Raw genomic sequence first — 18,125 nt, forward strand, 5'->3', positions numbered from 1 at the left:
GCACCATTCAAATCAGAATCTTATCTGGGAAGGTGACTGGGGCAAAAAAAACAAAAACAAAACCAAAAAACTAGGCATAAAGATAAAACCCTACATTGTTACCAAAATTAATATGCTTGCCCTAGAAAAAGTAACTGTGTATGACTCTGAGATCTTTCCCTGCAAAGCCTTTCAAGGAAGAAGGTCACAAAGAAACACCACACAGAAAAAGTATTTGAGCACAATTAATGGATGTGAGAGACATCCATAAGGCTCTCCCACTTTGGATCAGTACAGGGGCCACTAGCCCCAGCCTGGTTCTGACAGGTTGGTGAGTTAGATGAACCAGTATAGCAGTAGATACAAAGGAACAAATAAAGCCATATTATCTCCAGATTGCACACACCACCAGGCTGCCCACGATAAAATGCCAGGGGGCAGGGACAACCTGCCCGTTCACTTCGTAATAGTCCAGTGAGAGCAACAGCAGTGGACACACAGCTTGGCTGAGGAAAGCAGGCTCACATCCTGTAGCCCCTGTCCAGGGATGCTCAGGAACAACCACATACCGAACGACCCCATGGCTTGTGTCCCTCACACTCACCAGTTGAGAAATGCCTTGACTGGCCTAAAGTGGTATCTTTGAAATCAATGTGTTTCAAATCTGCCGGGCCACATCAGAAACACTCTACCAAACCAACCCCCCTGCTTTTTCAAACGCTAAGCTAAAATAGCCAAGACTTCCCTCCCTTTCTTACTTATGTGCCCAGGAGCCTGCACACACATGTGCACATACAGATTCATTCTGTAAAAATTTGTCTCACGTTATTATTTACAGTATCTTTCAAAATCATTTTTAAAAAACACTGCATATCTTGGGGTGCCCAGGGGGCTCACTTGGTATGGTGTGTGACTCTTGATCTCGGGGCTGAGTTCAAGCCCCACACTGGGTGGAGAGATTACCTAAAAATAAGATATCTTTTAAAATACCATATATCTTTAATTCCCAAAAGAGAAGTGTGATCCTCTGAACAATGCCTTTTTTCTAGCCTCTACAGTGCAAAATACCACACTATGGAAATGTTGAAAAACAGTAGTATAAAATGAGTTCTGGGAAAATCAAAGGTCCAGTTGAGCCCAAAATTAAATGTAGGTACTGTACAAACATGGTGGAATTCATTATTTCTATACATTATCTTGTTAAACATGGAAAACACTGAGTGTATGTCTAAAAGCATGGACATTTACCAAAAATAAATAAGAAACTGCCAAATGCTTAGCATATCTTAGATACTGATTGGCAGGAAAGCTGCAAATCAAACATTCATTCGCTTACTCATTATTTCTTTGGGATCATACCAAGTGGCAATTCCACCAGTAATAGTGGGGAAACCTTTTCTCGTATCCTTAAAAGCACTGAGCATTATTAACTAGTGTTCTTATTTCTAAAAAAAATTAGATATCTGTTCATATAAATTTTTTTCTACTCCCAAGTTTTATGAAACATTAAACATTAATTAATAGGAAAGAAAAGGGCACAATACTGCCCTCCACAGGCAATAGAGTCCTGTAAGGAAGTCCTAAAGCAATAAATAGAAAGCATGAGGGGAAACAAACAAAGCAAAACAAAAACCCCTGAAAAGATCTTAAGAAGTTTGCTTCCCTTTCCGTAGACTGATATTTGGAAATCTCAAATCCCCAACCAAAATACCCATTATTATTTCCCTTCAAAGCAATAACATCCCATAATTTAATCTGTGCTTCTTTCTCTGTTCTCTCTCCTTCTCTCACAGTATCAAGCAAATATTATATGCTAGAAGATAAACTCAACGTGCAGGGATTTCTTTTTGTTCACTTAAGTGCTACAAGTAGTTAGTGCCTAGCACAAGGTAGGTGCTCAATAAATATTTGTTGAATTGAACTGAATATGTCCATTACTGGGTAAAGAGCAGTAAGACAGTTCCTACTCTCAGGGCAGTCACTATATATCTAAAGAACAGCCAAGACTATCATATAAACCATGTGTTATGTGGTAAATTACAGGAGACATGCACAAAATGTTCCTGGAATGCAGAAGGGCAGCCTAGTTATTCTACTTCTATATAGATGGAGTCGTCTTGGGAAAGATCCAAGCGAAGATGATGTTTATCCTAAGTGTGGAAAGAAGAGCAGGAGTTAGCTAGACATACAAGGCAAGCAAGGGCCTTCCAGGTAGAAGAAATAGGGCACATAAAGGCATGAATCATGAGATCACAAGGCACTGCCTGCCCAACTAAGGAGAGGCTTGTATAAAGATGAAGGGGATCGAAGCTACCAGGCATCAAGACTCAAATGTGACTGATGGGAAACCACTGAAAGAATTTCAAACAGAAAAGTCATTCAATCAGATTGTGACCTTCAAAATCCAGGTTTGAGGGTCAGGGAAGAGGATACATGGAAAGACTGGAGGACTAGAGCCTAATTCAGGACAAATTACATTTGTTTAGGCCAGAGTGTGGTGGGGAGAGTAAAGAAGGGGGCAGAGCTCAATACATAACTGTCAAATTAATAAAAGATCAAGAATAATATCTAAGAAGCCCCAGTATTTGAAAATAAAAGAGCCTACAAACTCAGAAGAGAAAGCAATACTTAGATATTAGCAGACATACTATCTTTAGGCAGAAAATGCACTTGACTAAGTCTGACAGTTTCTCTTCAATTCTGAAATACCAGAGAAAATGGAATCTTTTCTCTAGATGATTAAACTATACTTGGTTTTCATATATTCTATTTTCAAACCCATCTTGTTGTTTATCACATCACATTTTCAGATGATAAACATCAAAATCAACTCTTCAGAGTAAACAAAAGCAGACGTCCCAGCACAGCACTTCCAAATAACATATCACGGGGTCAGTGTTAGCCCAAATTAGTTCACTTTTGCATAAACAACTCTGCTCACAATCTACCCATAAAGCATCCTCCCTACTCACTCTTCATATACCAAATAGCAGCAGCACTGAGACAGCTAATTACATAAGATTAAACATAAATGAAACCAGATGACTGAGGAGGAGGATTAATATATTTCGATATAAATACAGAATTTGAATGTCATGTCAAATTATATGTGCACAGACCAGCTAATGTAATACCCCTGAGAAGTTATCAACCAATAACAAGATGCTCCCCGGATTTTCCCAGGAGGTAAAGAAACTGCTTATGAAATGACTGAGTAGGTAGGTAATCACCAGACACTTCCAGATGGGATTCTGAATTTGACCCTCTGGCTTATCTTTTCTTCCTCTTCCACACCCTTTGACACTCAACATCCATAAACCACCATAGGGTGACATATTACCGTTGCACCACGGCTGTGATAGCCACATTCTTCAAGGGTAAGGGAGAGAGACAGTTCACAGTTACAATGCAAGGGTGTCAGCTTGCCCTGTGATGAGACGAAGGGGAGCCGCCCCCCACCCCCACCCCCTCTTTCCCGCCCTCCGGTTCCCTGCTCTCCCCCACAGCAGCGGCTCGCTGAGGTTTTAGATCTGGTCACAGCATAGTTGTTAGCACTCTAGCAGATTTACCCTAAGCATGTAACTTCCTGATTCTTGGGGGAAAGCCTCTGGACCCAGTAAAATGGAGATGAATGTAGTTTAGGGTTAGAGCCTAGAAGTTTAGTCAGCTAATTACCATTTTAAAATCCCCAAGACAGGGGTCAAAGGAACTCTTGTTAGCATAATTTCTTCAAAGGATACAAAACATTGTTTTCTACCTCTCTGTATCTCCCGCAGTACTTAATATGCACTAAGTGAATGAAATGAATCACTGTACACTCAGGTGACAACCAACAATATCAATGACTGTAAATTACAGAGCATGGGAAAGAAAGGCAGAGAACTTAAGGGAATTCATGCCAACAGTCAGTCTTCTCTTCAAAAAGCAGTGCCTGACCTTGAACTCTGTCTGGGTTTATTTTGCTCCAACCTAAGTTCACACAAAGTAACTTTTAGGGATAATATTTATTTCCTTGTTAGTAAAGAGACTATTGTGTCATGTAGAGCCCTTGACCTTGTTAATTTCTTATCTGGCATGTCTAGTTATATCCTCAGGCATTTTAATTGCTCTTTCATAGCCCTTAAAAATCCTTTTTCTGAAAATGAAAATCAGTGAAGCAGATTTGATAACCTGTGGAGGGTTGAGAGGTAACTAAAAAAATAAATACACCTTAACAATAAAAGAAACTCAATGTCAACCAAAAATAATAGATGTTATGATTTTCAGTATGTTGAAAACCCTTTTCTATTATATATAATGTTAGAAGTAACTACAATCTCCTTACCCACTATTCCCTTGATGCTCTGAAAACTCCTCTATCTTACAAAAAAATGTACTTATTATAGAAAATCAATGTACCAGGGAGCATATCAATGCAAAAAAAAATATTTACAAGAAAATGGTAAAGAGTTAAACTATCAGCCATTTGATATATATATATATATTTAGAAAAGTTTGTGTGTGTGTGTGTGTGTGTGCATGCACACACACGCGTATGTGTATCTGTATATACGCATATATCTGCAGGATAAAAAACAGTATAACTTAGGTATGAAAATCCTTTTCTAAAATTGAATCTACCACGGCAGCCTGGGTGGCTCAGTGGTTTAGCGCCTGCCTTCAGCCCAGGGCATGATCCTGGAGACCTGGGATCTAGTTCCACGTCAGGCTCCCTGCATGGAGCCTGCTTCTCCCTCTGCCTGTGTCTCTGCCTCTCTCTGTGTGTGTGTCTCTCATGAATAAATCAATAAAATCTTTTAAAATCTTAAAAAAATTGAATCTACCCTCTATATATGTCATCAGGGAAATACAAATTAAAACAACAATGAGATATCTATCTCCATACATGATTAGAATGGCCAAAGCCCAACACAGGGACAACACCAAATGCTAACGAGGAATTAGAGCAAGAGGAACTATCATTCACTGCTGGTGGGAATGCAGAATGGTACAGCCACATTCAAAGATAGTTTGGTTGTTTCTTACAAAAGAGGATATACTCTAGCCCTGTGATCCAGCTTCTTGGTATTTACTAGAAATAACTGAAAATTTATGTCTACACAAATGGATGTTTGTAGCAGCTTTTGTCACAACTGCCAAAACTTAAAACAACCAAGTTGTCCTTCAGTAGGTGAATGAATCAATGAATGGTGGCCCACCCAGACATGGAATATTAAAAAAGAGATGAGCTATTAAGCCATGAAAAGACATGGAAGAAACTTATATGCATATATTATGTGAAAGAAGCCAATCTGAAGAGGATACACACTATATGATTCCACCTATACGACATTCTGGAAAAGGCAAAACGGGAAATAGTAAAATTATCAGTGGTTTCCAAGGAGTTGGGGGCATGGCAAGGTATGAATGGGTAGGTAGAGCACAGAGGATATGATACTATGATGGATACATATAATCTATATTTATCCAAATACATAGGATTTACAATAAACATCAAGAGCAAACCATAAAGTAATTTATAGACTTTGAGTGATAACATTGTGTCAGTGCAGATTCATCCATTGTAACAAATGTACCACTCTGCAGGGAATGTTGATAGTGGGGGAGATTATGCATATTTTGGGAGAGAGGAATATATGGGAAGTCTCTGTACCCTTCTCCTCAGTGTTGATGTTAACCTAAAACTGCTCTAAAAAACAAACTCTTCATTTTACAAAACTGAGTCTACCATGTTTAATGCTTTTAGCTAGTTATCTATAGCAATGTTTTCCTAAAATTCAGCTAAATATGGTTTTCTTCTGATTATTGCAGCCAATGAGGAAAAAATATCCAGCGGTCACATGAAAATTATACCTATTAACTTATAAATGTTGAATGTATCTTAAACAGATACCTAGTAGTAGTTTGCAAGAGTTTGTGAGACTAATGTATTTGGGGCATTTCTTTACTTAATTTAGAATCAAAAGTGAAAATGTAAAAGATGTGTTACCTTATGCATTTTACCTATTTTCATGTAGAGTGAAAAATACTTACAGGACTGAGTGCTTATTTACTTAATCAAGTGGTTTTACATCATTTGAGCATATATTTTATTTAATTATAATCAAATGTTTAATAAGATAAGAGGTACTAAGATGGCAAAACCCATGTGCAGGCAGTTTGGGAAAACATAAAAGAATTACCACTAAGATGTTAGAGGAGAAAAACTCATGATAACGAAGACGAACAGAAAACAGTGACAGAAGGGGAAAATAATTAAATGCAAAGAGAAGAAAAATGCAATCAGACTAACCAGATAAAAACACCAAATATGAAAAATCAACACATTGTCAGAAGTGTAAAAGAGCAAAGCACAGAAAATATGTGCCATGCATTTGAGTTCTGTAGTGTAAAATGACAGGGCAAGAGTCAAACATTAAGTAAGTATTGGTATGTAACAGTCACATCCTGGTTAGCATATGTTATACTGCGTATGGGTGCTAGGTCACAGTTAGCCTTTTTTTTCTTTTTTTTTTTTTTTACACAGAACAAGAAATTTTATTATCTCGAATGCTGGTGCATAACCAATGACAAGCGTAATTAGAGGAGATAGAGGGAAACTTCAGATACAGAGGTGGATTTTTGGGCAGGTTTTAAAACCTTTAAGGGCTGAGGGCATAATTGTTCAGTCTTTTTTTTTTTTTTTTGGATGTAGGGCTTTCCTTTTACTTGACATTTTCACTTTAACAGTTCTTATATTATGAAGTTCAACTAAAGTCCTTCACCTGTAAGTTAAATGAAAAACTGAGAGCAAGTAAAACAACTTCCCTAGTATGTAAAAGTATCAGATAGTCTGTTCCTTCACATACATTTTAATGTCTAACTTTGAAATTACGGACGTCTTAATTTTTGAGTTTTAAAAATGGCAAGACAAATTTTCTTGAATTATAGATCATAGTAGCTTTATAAATGATCAAGATACATGTACAAACAAAATTTCAGATGCTCTTGAAAACACATTTTGAGATAGATCACACATGATATATATTTCTTCTTGGGTTTATCTTTTTGGGATAGTGCAGAATACCCATTTTTTTTTTACACTAAAAATTTGGCCTTTGAACACTGGCTTGGACAGACCACAGAGTGGAACCTCCAGAGTTCTGCCAGTGGGCTTTCAGTCCAAACGATTCAGACATCTTGCGTCCTAAATTGGATGTCACTACTTTTTCTCATGTAATTGGTATCAGTGGGGGTCTCGGACTGGCAGTTTGTCTCGGTCATAACTTATTCTTGCAAAACCATTCCTTATAGTGAAATATGAAAGGTATTTTCCCCAATGCAAGGAAAACAATCGGGATCAGTAACCAAGTCTAAGCGGCAGGTGTTTCAGGAACATTCTTGAAAACAGATCTCCACAGTCCTGATGTGTTCCTTCTTCTCCAGCAATGCTTTCCCGAGAGCGCAGTCCCTGCCCTATTCTAGTCTCTGCCAATGATCGCATCACCCGAGTTCTTGGGTCAGGCGACTGACAACTGTAAGTGAAGAAAGGCCAACGGATCAAACAGGGTCTTCCTCTAATGCATTTGAAACCCGCCACCCAGGGCTGCTTCTCTGGCTCTGGACGTTCTCGGAAGCATCTCGCTGGCTTCCCCCAGGCCCGCTGGGGCTCTGCAGCCCGCAGCCTCCGGTGCTCCTCCTCCGGATAATCGCAGTCTCCTCCCAGGCATCAAACTGCCCACCTCGTCCTGGCTCTCAAGTCAGGGCCCGGGCTGGGCCGCCTGCTCCTCCACTGGGCCCTCCTCGTCCGGCTGCGGCTGGGGCTCCTGCTCCCGCCGCCCACCTCCACCTGCGGAAGGTCGCCCTCGCCGGGCATCACTCCCGTCTGCAGGTCATTGCTCTCCTCATACAGCTCGGGCAGCTCGTCCATCTCCGACATGGTACTGCCAGCGCAACCCTAGCCGGGCGTTCCTGCAGACAGCCTTTTTGAAGCTAATCTTAACTGGACTGGAATAAATCACCAATAATGACCTAAGAATCATGTATTAAAACCTTACTCACCAGATTCAATTCAGTTAAATAAGCATCTGTCATCTTATACACCGTATTCGGGGATGATGAGTTTTAAGACACTGTTCATGTCCCTCCTACACAGAGCTACCACCATACCATGTGCATTCTGCAGGCCTACAATATAAACCACCAGGTTTACTTAGTTGAGAGACTTGTTAGATACCCCAAATGCTGAAGATACTGAAAGTGTATTCATTCAAAGGCAAACTTAAGAAATAGTAATATCAATGTGCCTTAAACTGCATCGGGATGCATAACAATGTTTCTGCTCTCGGATCTAGTAATTTGATTTCAGGAAATCCAAAAAATTTCCTGAGAAAACAACCCAAAACTCAGTGGAAAAAATTCTGGGTACAAAAACCTCATTATAATGTATATTTGTAGGAGTGAAACACATGAAAAAGCATCAACTTCCAGGCATAGGATAACATTTAAGAAGATAGTCTTGAATTTTTCAAATAGGTGATTTAATTCAGCCACTAAAAATGATGCTTGTGAGTAACATGGAGAATCCCCATCATATAAAGAAAACCAGGAAACACTACATAGAACTGTATTAACTGTATACGTAATATGTAAGAAAAAGGGGCATAACACAACAATCTTGGAAGAAATTTCTCTAAGTGATAAATATATGTTGGCATGTTAAAATTGCTGTTGTAGTTGTTCTGTTAACAAATTCATATTTTGTAATGGGCAAAAATAAACTAGAAACAAACAGTGAAAATGTTACTTTTGCTAATCCTTTGGTGAGATGTCAAACAATACAAAATGAAAACATTTCCTCTACCAAGTATTCTTATGACTAAATTTGATAGCATCTCTCCAAGTGTTCCTTTGTTTTATTCAACATACATTTATGGAATGTTTGCTATGCATTGTGCCCTTCCCCATATGCACTTCACTCGTACTTCCAAGTGCGAGTCTCCTAACATTTCTACAAATACAAGGTACTCTCTGTAGTGATTTCTGACTCCTTGTCAATTCACAACCAGGTCATATTTTGTATTCTGAAATATCACTTCAAACTGTGCCAAAGAGGGAACTATTAATCACTTATGTAAAATAATCTACTACCATTTCTGAAATGGAAAACACTGAACTCTTGCTCCTATGTCTGCCACTCTAAGAGGAGTGTCAGACTCCGGGTGGGGGTGAGGGGGTGGGCAGGAGTAGGGGTGATTAGCAAGCAGCAAGCTACTCCTTTCTTGTTGCTGGCAGTTGCCACTGCCTTCCTTTCTTGGGCAGCATCATTGTGGTGCACAGAAGTTAAAAATTACCCATCTTCCCTCACACTCCTTTCTTTCTGAGTGTGTACTTGGGAGAGTCAGGGGCACAGATGGTCCAGGGGATACAGAGAAGGAGGAGTCCATTATTGAGAACGGCCAACTCTCTAGCCTTCTACTCATGTTTGATGCAAGAACAATGACACTCAATGTTACAGATCTGTTCCTGTGGCCACCGTCAATTTCATAAACTTGTTTGTGCACATCACAATGTGAAATAAAAACATTCACCAAGGATCCTCAATGACTAATCTGCTGGGCATGCTTTGACCTTTTGTTATTAGGTTTGTCTCCTGTATATGACAACCTACAGTCTCACTATCCACTTTTCTCTAGGCCTACTCTGGGCCCAAGGAAGGCGACCTTTATGGAGCCTCAAAGTGTTTCCTTGCCCTTTGGTTTCATTGTGGATTTGGTCAATGGGAGGCCACAGTTCAGATCGTGGGAATAGACGGAGGTCATAATATGTATCCCCCAAGCCTCTTTTCTTGCTAGGCCACTTCTGGCAGTGGCCAGGTTCCTGTGCTGAAGGCTACAAGTACTGTTAGGCAACTCTCCTATAACCACATCTACAGATTTCACTTCTGCTGGTCTACGTTCTGGTAAATGCTCCTTCTCTTTAGCTCTCCAGACCTAAGAGTAACAATGGCTCTCTGCTGTTGCTAGTCCCAGCATATTTTATCAACCCAGTTGGTTTCCTTCATCCTGCCCATAACCTCTATGAACCATCTTATCATCAAATTCCCTTGATTACCCCATTTGTCTATGACATCTGTTTCTTGCTGCAATCTTGACTAATACTCCATCTTAATCTCACTCAGCCTTGATTACCACCACAGGGCAATGACTTTAAATGACTATCACCCAATTTCTTTCCAATTTTCAAGTACATGTTTTAGAGTACCTTCTAGGTATTCTAAAATAATTTCAGATTAACACTGCACTGCTTAAGTTACACCTATCCCCTTCACTGACTTCTGCCTGCCTTACCCACATCTTCCTTAAACCCACTTCTCTGTAATTCTCATTTTGGAGATAGATAACCATCCATCCACCTGCATAATCTAGAAAACTGGCAATTACCATCCAGTCCTCATTCTCTCTGGCCTATTGTCAAGTACTTTCAGTTTTCCCTCCTACATAGTTCTTAAACCCATTTCCATCTGCATGGCTTCTACTTTAGTTCAGAGTCCATTCTCATTATATTGCACAAGCATCCCTATTGGCTCCCATTGACTAGGTTGTGATCAATTTGAGGATGAAGACAACTGCTTGCTATAGTCACCAGTAAGAGCATTTTGAGTGAGTGACAGGATGAATAAGGTGCAAAGTGAAGATATGAATAACAGAATCTCACTTTTTCCCATGGGTCTTACAAATAGCTCCAAACCACTTCAACCTGTGTATATGCGCATGTGCACACACATATACACACTTGCTCATTGTAATCCACTAATCTTAGTTTTGTTTTATTTTTTGGTTTTTTGGATTCAAAGCAGTAGTGTACTGGACAGTAACTAAAAAACCAGCTTTCTGAGGGAAAGACCAAAGCTCTGATTTGTAGCACTTGGCAGTTTCCGTGGTGAAAACACTGTCATTATTGCCAATTTCAAGCTACCAAAGCAACATCACTGAATAGGAGCGGGCGCATTGGGCTCTCCTGAGCCAGAACCAGCTGGTCCAGCATACCACTGAAAGCCCCATTTGTCACAAGGAAGGTCAGATTACCTAACCCATCAGAGATTTCTGAAAGAACACAGTTACAAGGAATGGAGCGTTTAAAGATTCAACATGAAAAATAATACAAATTAATAATCATTTGCCAGGAAAATAATAAAAATAATAAATAAAATTAGGGACATTGGCAGAATCTGATTATCATTTGGAGACAATTTAATTTCATTCTGTGGAAAATTGCCCTCCTTTGTTTTCTTCAATTTACTTTACCTTAGTTGAATAAGCATTTACCATGTGCCTATACTTTGTGGGTCTCTGTTCCAGTGGGAGGAACCAAATGTGAAAAAGAGGCTCTTTGTCCTTACTACTACTGACCAAGTGGAATGCCTTCTTGTTTGAGAGTTGTAACATTTCTGGAAGGCTGGGTGAGGGCTGCTATTTCTAACTAGGAAGGCCCACAAAGTGCTCTTGGAAGAACAGGTTAGAGTTGCACTTTAGTGAGAGAAATTACAACAAATGGAGAAACAGAGGAAAGGGAGAGGTTAACAAGGGTACGTGGTTTTGTGTTGACACATAGTAGGCACAGTCAGTACTGAGTGAATGAACGAGTAAGTAAATGACTCACTGTAAAAATGACTGAGTAAATGAAGTAAAGGTAAAGGCAGAGATGTGAAAGGTCATTTGATTTGAGTTTGATCTATTGCATCTAAGGTTGCACCTTTCAGCACTCATCTCAGAATAAACTATTAAACCTTAATTCTTGTTATTCCTAAATCACTTATAGTGAGGTTACCAATCCTTCTTTGTCCCGTTATCCATCTACTCTGTCTCCATCATTAGCACTCACATCCAAGTCTCCAAGGGGCTGCAAACAACCTCCTTGACCCTCAACTGGAATCCAATCTGGCCCTGCCTCCCTGCATCACCCACACTGCAGCCAGAGTCAGCTCTTTGAATTCCCAGAGTGAAAGTCTGATGATTTCTGCCACCCCTTCACTGCTCATGTTAAGATTAAAGATTTCTCAATGGTTTGGACTGTTCTACAAGAAAGTCACACGTCCTTAAAGTGGAACTATTTGATCTGGTCCCCACTGCCTTCTTCAGGCTAACACCCACTACTTTCTGCCCCCTACCTTCTTGCACTGGCTCCACAGCCTTCTTTCAAAACATCACATTGTGTCTGCAACCCTGTTCCTTGTGGTTAAGAATCCTCCTCCTGTCACCACATTGCACATAACACTCTGTGCTCTCTGACCAGGTCAAACACTGTCTTAGAGCTCCATGTACCTCGCATTTGTGGAATTTATCACAGCTACTAATGTGTACTTACTGTCATGACTGTTTGATTAATGCCAATTTCTCCCACTAGTCTGTATGTTCCAGAGGGAGAGGCTATATCTGTTTTTACTCAAGTGCTTGGCACCAAATTGCTACTTAATAGGTGTTTGTTGAATGAATGAATGAATGAATGAATGAATGAAGTGACATGCTCATTTCAATCTCCACATCTTTAAAGATGGTTCCCATTCCTGAAGAGACTCTACCCTCCATGTCCTGCCATGAACACAAATCTAATATTTCTTCCCATGTCCAGCTCAAAATCCACTATTTAATTAAACAAATAGTCCTTTAGGGACTCTTATGTTCCAGGTCCTGTGTTATAAGGACTTGGACCATATAGTTACATAAAATCTTCTCAGCTCCCCGGAGAAATTACTGGTCTACCCAGAAGGATATACCACCAATTGCCATACTATGTGTAAGGAGCACTAACATAGGTATGGCAGAAATCTATGGACACACAGTAGAGAAACAGGTTAATAGTCTTTGGACATTCGATGTAGCTTCGCAAAGGAAGAGGCATTCAGCCTGCAGTTTTAAAGCTTTCTTCTTGATGCTTTTCTATTTCTTAGGGGAAAAAAAATCAGAATAATATCTTTAATTTTTAAATCTACTAGTTATTGGGCTTCTACACTGTACCAGTCACTCTGAATAAGGCTTTTTATAAATTTACCAATTTAATCCTACTTCAAATATTTTCTGACTCTACATTTTAGTAACATCATTTTACAGTAACATTCCACTCAAGCATATATTGAATAATTGTTAAATAGTTTCACTGAATGTCTTAGCTTCCCAAAATATTGCTCAAAAACTGCGATCTGATATTGTCTTTCTTCTTCATTTCCACTGTCTTTATTCCTCCATGGTGCTGCCCTAGACACATGCTAAGTGGTTAATGGATATCTTTGGATAAATGGATTTCAGGTGGTCTTTGAGTATATGTGGTAAAGAGCCTCTATTCCAGTCAAAATGTTCCATAAACAAGTTATCATCATGAGAGTTTTAACTTCTTGATTCATATGATTTTTAATGCAAAAATATGAAGATCATCATTGCACACCTGCTGTATATATTTTTTTGATGCATGTCCTAAAAATATCGAGAAACACTGAGGAAGAAACAAAGTGGAATTTCAATTTCCCAGAATTCCATAGGTACAAGTGTCCTGCAACTGACTCTAACATGCTTTAGCCCATTTTGCTCTGGCTACAGCTCTTTGAAATTGATAGTGCTAACTCTGTTTCACAGATAAGAAAACTAAAGATCAAACAAAACTTATGCAACTCGGTAGAGATCAAACCAAACTAGCACCCATGTCCTCTGATCTTGAGGCCTATCCTCTCCTACCATACTTAAATTTTCTTAGTTGCAAATTTGTCCCATAATGACTTATTCTATGTGATCACTGCCTTCATGCGTTCCATGGGTTTTACTCCTGACAAAGTATTTCATAACTTATCCTCATTACAAAATCTTTGCTTTCTCAATTGCTGAGACTATCTTTGTTTTTTTTTTAATTTTTTTCGAGGTTGTCTTTTAAAACTAAATCTGTGAAGTGTGGCATGATACAACTGCAATCCCCACTCTTCCAATGCTCATTCTGAAGAAAAAAAGGAATGCAGAAAACAGCAACAACAACCACAACAATGAAACGAAGCAAAAGAGGACTTACTGACTTCCCAGGAGCTCCCTACATGCATGCACCAAGGCAAAGTCACTTTCTCAAGATTTGCAGCGTTGAAAACATTAACTCACTGAACACAGTGAAACTGAAAACTTCAACAAAGTCTGCAACAGGAAAAATGCAGTCTCTGCCCAAGTCCTGTAATTCCAAAGCTTCCTAATATCATTGAAATGGTCTTTTATCTTTGCATCAAATACAAGCATTTTGTAAAATATAAAAGAAAACTCCCTTCTTTTGACCATGATAGATAAGTGACTTTTTTTACTTATTGTCTCTTGGTTAAGGTGTCACCATAGCCTTCATTTTCCTGAATGTTATCCATGTCATAACTTAACAATGAAGACAAGTCAGCTACAGGGGATAATTGCATATACGTGCCTTACAATTATTGTATTATATGCATTCTACAGTGTAATATAAATTATAACTTTCATTCTTCATGAGGTTAAAAAAATAATCACATTAGCTAGTCCAATAAAAAATCTGGCATCGGGCAGCCCGGGTGGTGCAGCGGTTTGGCGCGGCCTGCAGCCTGGGGTGTGATCCTGGAGACCTGGGATCAGGTCCCACATCGGGCTCCCTGCATGGAGCCTGCTTCTCCCTCTGCCTGTGTCTCTGCCTCTCTCTCTGTGTCAATAAATAAATAAAATCTTAAAAAAAAAAAAAATCTGGCATCAGTATGGTGCGGTTTGGCAAAGAAAACCAGAGACTAAAACTAGCCTAATATAGATAAGTGGACAGATAAAGAGCACAGGAGAGGTGATGCAATCCACAGGGTAAATTTCACATGGATGAGTGGAATTTCTCAATAAAAGGATAAGAGAATTGAATATTTCCTGAACTATGTTTTGGAGGTCAAATCAAGAATGACCAGTTAATATATTTGGAGAGCAAAGAAATTCTTTTTATAAATAGCAAGTCACACATACATAAATGTACGTAAAAACAATACATAAGTGCAATTTTTTAAAATTAACATTCCTGGGACACCTGGGTGGCTCAGTGCTTGAGCAGCTGCCTTTGGCTCAGGGCATGATCCTGGGTCCAGGGATTGAGTACCACATCAGGCGCCCTGTGAAAAGCCTGCTTCTCCCTCTGTCTATGTCTCTGCCTCTCTCTGTCTCTCATGAATAAATAAATAAAATCTTTAAAAAAATTAAAATTAAAAAATTAAATTAAATTAAATTAACATTCCTTATGGGCATCTTAACGAGGAGTTTAATATTTAAAATATACTTAAGGAAAAAAATAAAATAAAATAAAATAAAATATACTTAAGGGATGCCTGGGTGGCTCAGCAGTTAAGCATCTGCCTTCAGCTCAGGGAGTGATCCTGGAGTTCTGGGATCGAGTCCCACATCGGGCTCCCGGCATGGAGCCTGCTTCTCCCTCTGCCTATGTCTCTGCCTCTCTCTGTGTCTCTCATGAATAAATAAATAAAATCTTTAAAAAATAAAATATACTTAAATGTTAAGTATTTATTAATGAAACATTAAGCTTATATAATCAAATGCAGATTCATAACACCCCCCCCCACCAAGTCACTTTAATAAAACGTCAGTGCCCCCCAAATAAAAGACTAAGAACACTGTGGTAGTGTGGAAGTCAAAAAATACTAATTGTCACTAATGACATGATGTTTCCAAGAATTATTTTATTTATTTATTTTTTAATTAAGTAGGCTCTCTACCCAACATGGGGCTTGAACTCATGACCCTGAGGATCAAGAGTCACATGCTCTACTGACTAAGCCAGCTAGACACCTAGGAAGAATTCTTTTTAACAAGCATTCTAAACATACAGAATAATCTTGCCATTTTATGATAACCAGGATGTCTTATATAACAAACATTTGGTGAATTATTAAAGAAAGCTGGTACATCTTTTTAAAAAATCAATAAACTGGAATGCATTATTATTCGTTTCCTTTGAAAAGATCCAACTCTATCTGGCATCTTATACAAAGGTTTTATGAATTCTCTATAGACTCTTGTCATTTTTCCCCTTTAAAAATGTGAATCCTTTTTAAAAGTAGACAAACTTGTAAGAAATTAGATGAAGTTATCAAATGGCCACTAGACTTATCGGTCAAATATGAGAAAACAATCTGCATCATGGTGCTCTGATGTTTTAATGTTTTAACATCACAGTAGGCTTATGAAAGTTTCATTTTCTTTCTTTCTAAAAAATAAGGCGAAAAAATACATTTAAACTTTGGCCATTCACATAAAACTTATAAAATAACTGGGGAAGCTAGCATAGTAGTCCCAGAGGATTTATACTGAAATTAATACTTATTTACCAGTCTTAAAAGATAGCGAGTACTTTTAATAATCTTATTCAGAGTGAGGAAAAACCTCATTAAGATTTCTTATTATGAAACACATTTTTAGACTAAAATTTAAATGTTCCTTAAAGTGTGTCAATACTATTAAATTTACAAAACCTTAATAAAAATCCAGCTCAGTGGCTTTCAACTCTGCTATAAATCAGGATCCCCTGTGAAACTTTAACCATCTATTGAATCAAAATCTCCCAGGTAGATTCAGAACACCTCAACTTCTTTAAAACTTCACAAGAACTTTGAGAGCTCCAGTCAGGAGTCTGTTTCTTTCATTTGGCATCTGTTCCTGATGCCTACTACATTCCTGATGGTGACTATTATATAAGGTGCCAGGAAAGCAAGGATGCAGAAAACATTATGTCCCTCTCATCTTTAAGGAACGGAAATAGTTGGTTACAAAAAAGTGAGGGAAGTGTTGGACAGAGGTAAACACACAGTGTGCTTTGGAGCACCAAAGAACCCCTGAACCAAGAGGCTATGCGAGAGATCTCATGTCTCCAAAAACAAGAAGTCTTCATAGTCTCTTCCTTTGCCCACACACCGTGCTCCTCAAGGAGCCCGAGCCAGCAAAGGAATGATCCACTCTTACCCCATGTTAGAACTTGGACCATTGGATGAAGTATACAGTCTGATTACTAAACTGAGTTTGGTGTGTGACAGAGGAGCCAGAAAGTCCCTGGACTGTTTGTTTTCATACAGGAGCAGAAGAATGCAAAGCCCCATTGAGATGACATGAAGAGGCAGTGGGAGAAAGATACAAATACAACTGCTTTCCACTCGCATCACACAAGTTAAGCTTGTTCCAGGTCCCCTGGATCAAGTGCTGTACAATAAGACCATGAAGAATGATGTAATCTAGAATGCAAGGATGAAGTTTTGTTTGTTTTATCTTTTTATACAGTGAACTGCTCCCCATTTGCATTCTGATGGTTTACGTGAACATTGTTAACATTTAATTTTATTAAATTTCGGGATATATGAATAATATGGACTGTAGATGCCTAAAGTCCAAAAGCTTTAATCATATACAATCTGATCCTTTTAACTACCGTCCTTCAAAATAACAGGCAGATAAACTTAATAGTCTTATAAAAGTCTTCCCTTGTGAATTCCTAACATGAAATCTTAAATCCCAATTGTATGTGATGTTATAACTTAAATAAAAATCCAAATGTCAAGACAAGTTCTATCTTCATGCGGTTAAAGAGACAAAAGGCATAACACTCCCATCCTAATTCTTCTAAAAAAGTTAATGCAAAGGCTCATGATACTCAAATTTGTTTGACTCTATAAGTACTTGTAAGAATTCTCTTGAGAGCTGGATATCTAAAGTCAAATCAAGTCAAATCCACAAATTCAATGAGGCAATACTATGGATTAAAACAAGAAGAGATAGATGTCTCTGCCTTCAAAAACATGACAAGTCAGAGAAACAGGTACCATATAAAGATTCGCAATACAAGGACTCTTAGACTAGAACGTGACTGTGTGTCTTGTCTTTCACTTCCTTCCTGCTTTTATCCTAAGCTTCAGACAAACTGGGCGATGCATCCAACCTCTGCCCCAAATGCACCTACCACAAAACCCACCCTGCCTTTCTCTACAAACATCATTTCTGCTTCAGAAATCCCACAGGTCCGGGATCCCTGGGTGGCACAGCGGTTTGGCGCCTGCCTTTGGCCCAGGGCGCGATCCTGGAGACCCGGGATCGAATCCCACGTCGGGCTCCTGGTGCATGGAGCCTGCTTCTCCCTCTGCC

The 18,125-nt window shown here is 38.9% G+C and overlaps 1 protein-coding gene and 1 pseudogene across 21 annotated transcripts in view; both read right to left on the bottom strand.

Moving 5' to 3' along the window:
- CHRM3 (cholinergic receptor muscarinic 3) overlaps positions 1–18,125 on the bottom strand; it is a 506,233-nt gene that overhangs the window by 463,502 nt on the left and 24,606 nt on the right. The window lies entirely within an intron of this gene.
- On the bottom strand, positions 7,342–7,999 carry LOC112927381 (EP300-interacting inhibitor of differentiation 1-like; annotated as a pseudogene).

The sequence above is a fragment of the Vulpes vulpes genome, chromosome 4, assembly GCF_048418805.1.
Source record: "Vulpes vulpes isolate BD-2025 chromosome 4, VulVul3, whole genome shotgun sequence".
Taxonomy (NCBI): domain Eukaryota; kingdom Metazoa; phylum Chordata; class Mammalia; order Carnivora; family Canidae; genus Vulpes; species Vulpes vulpes.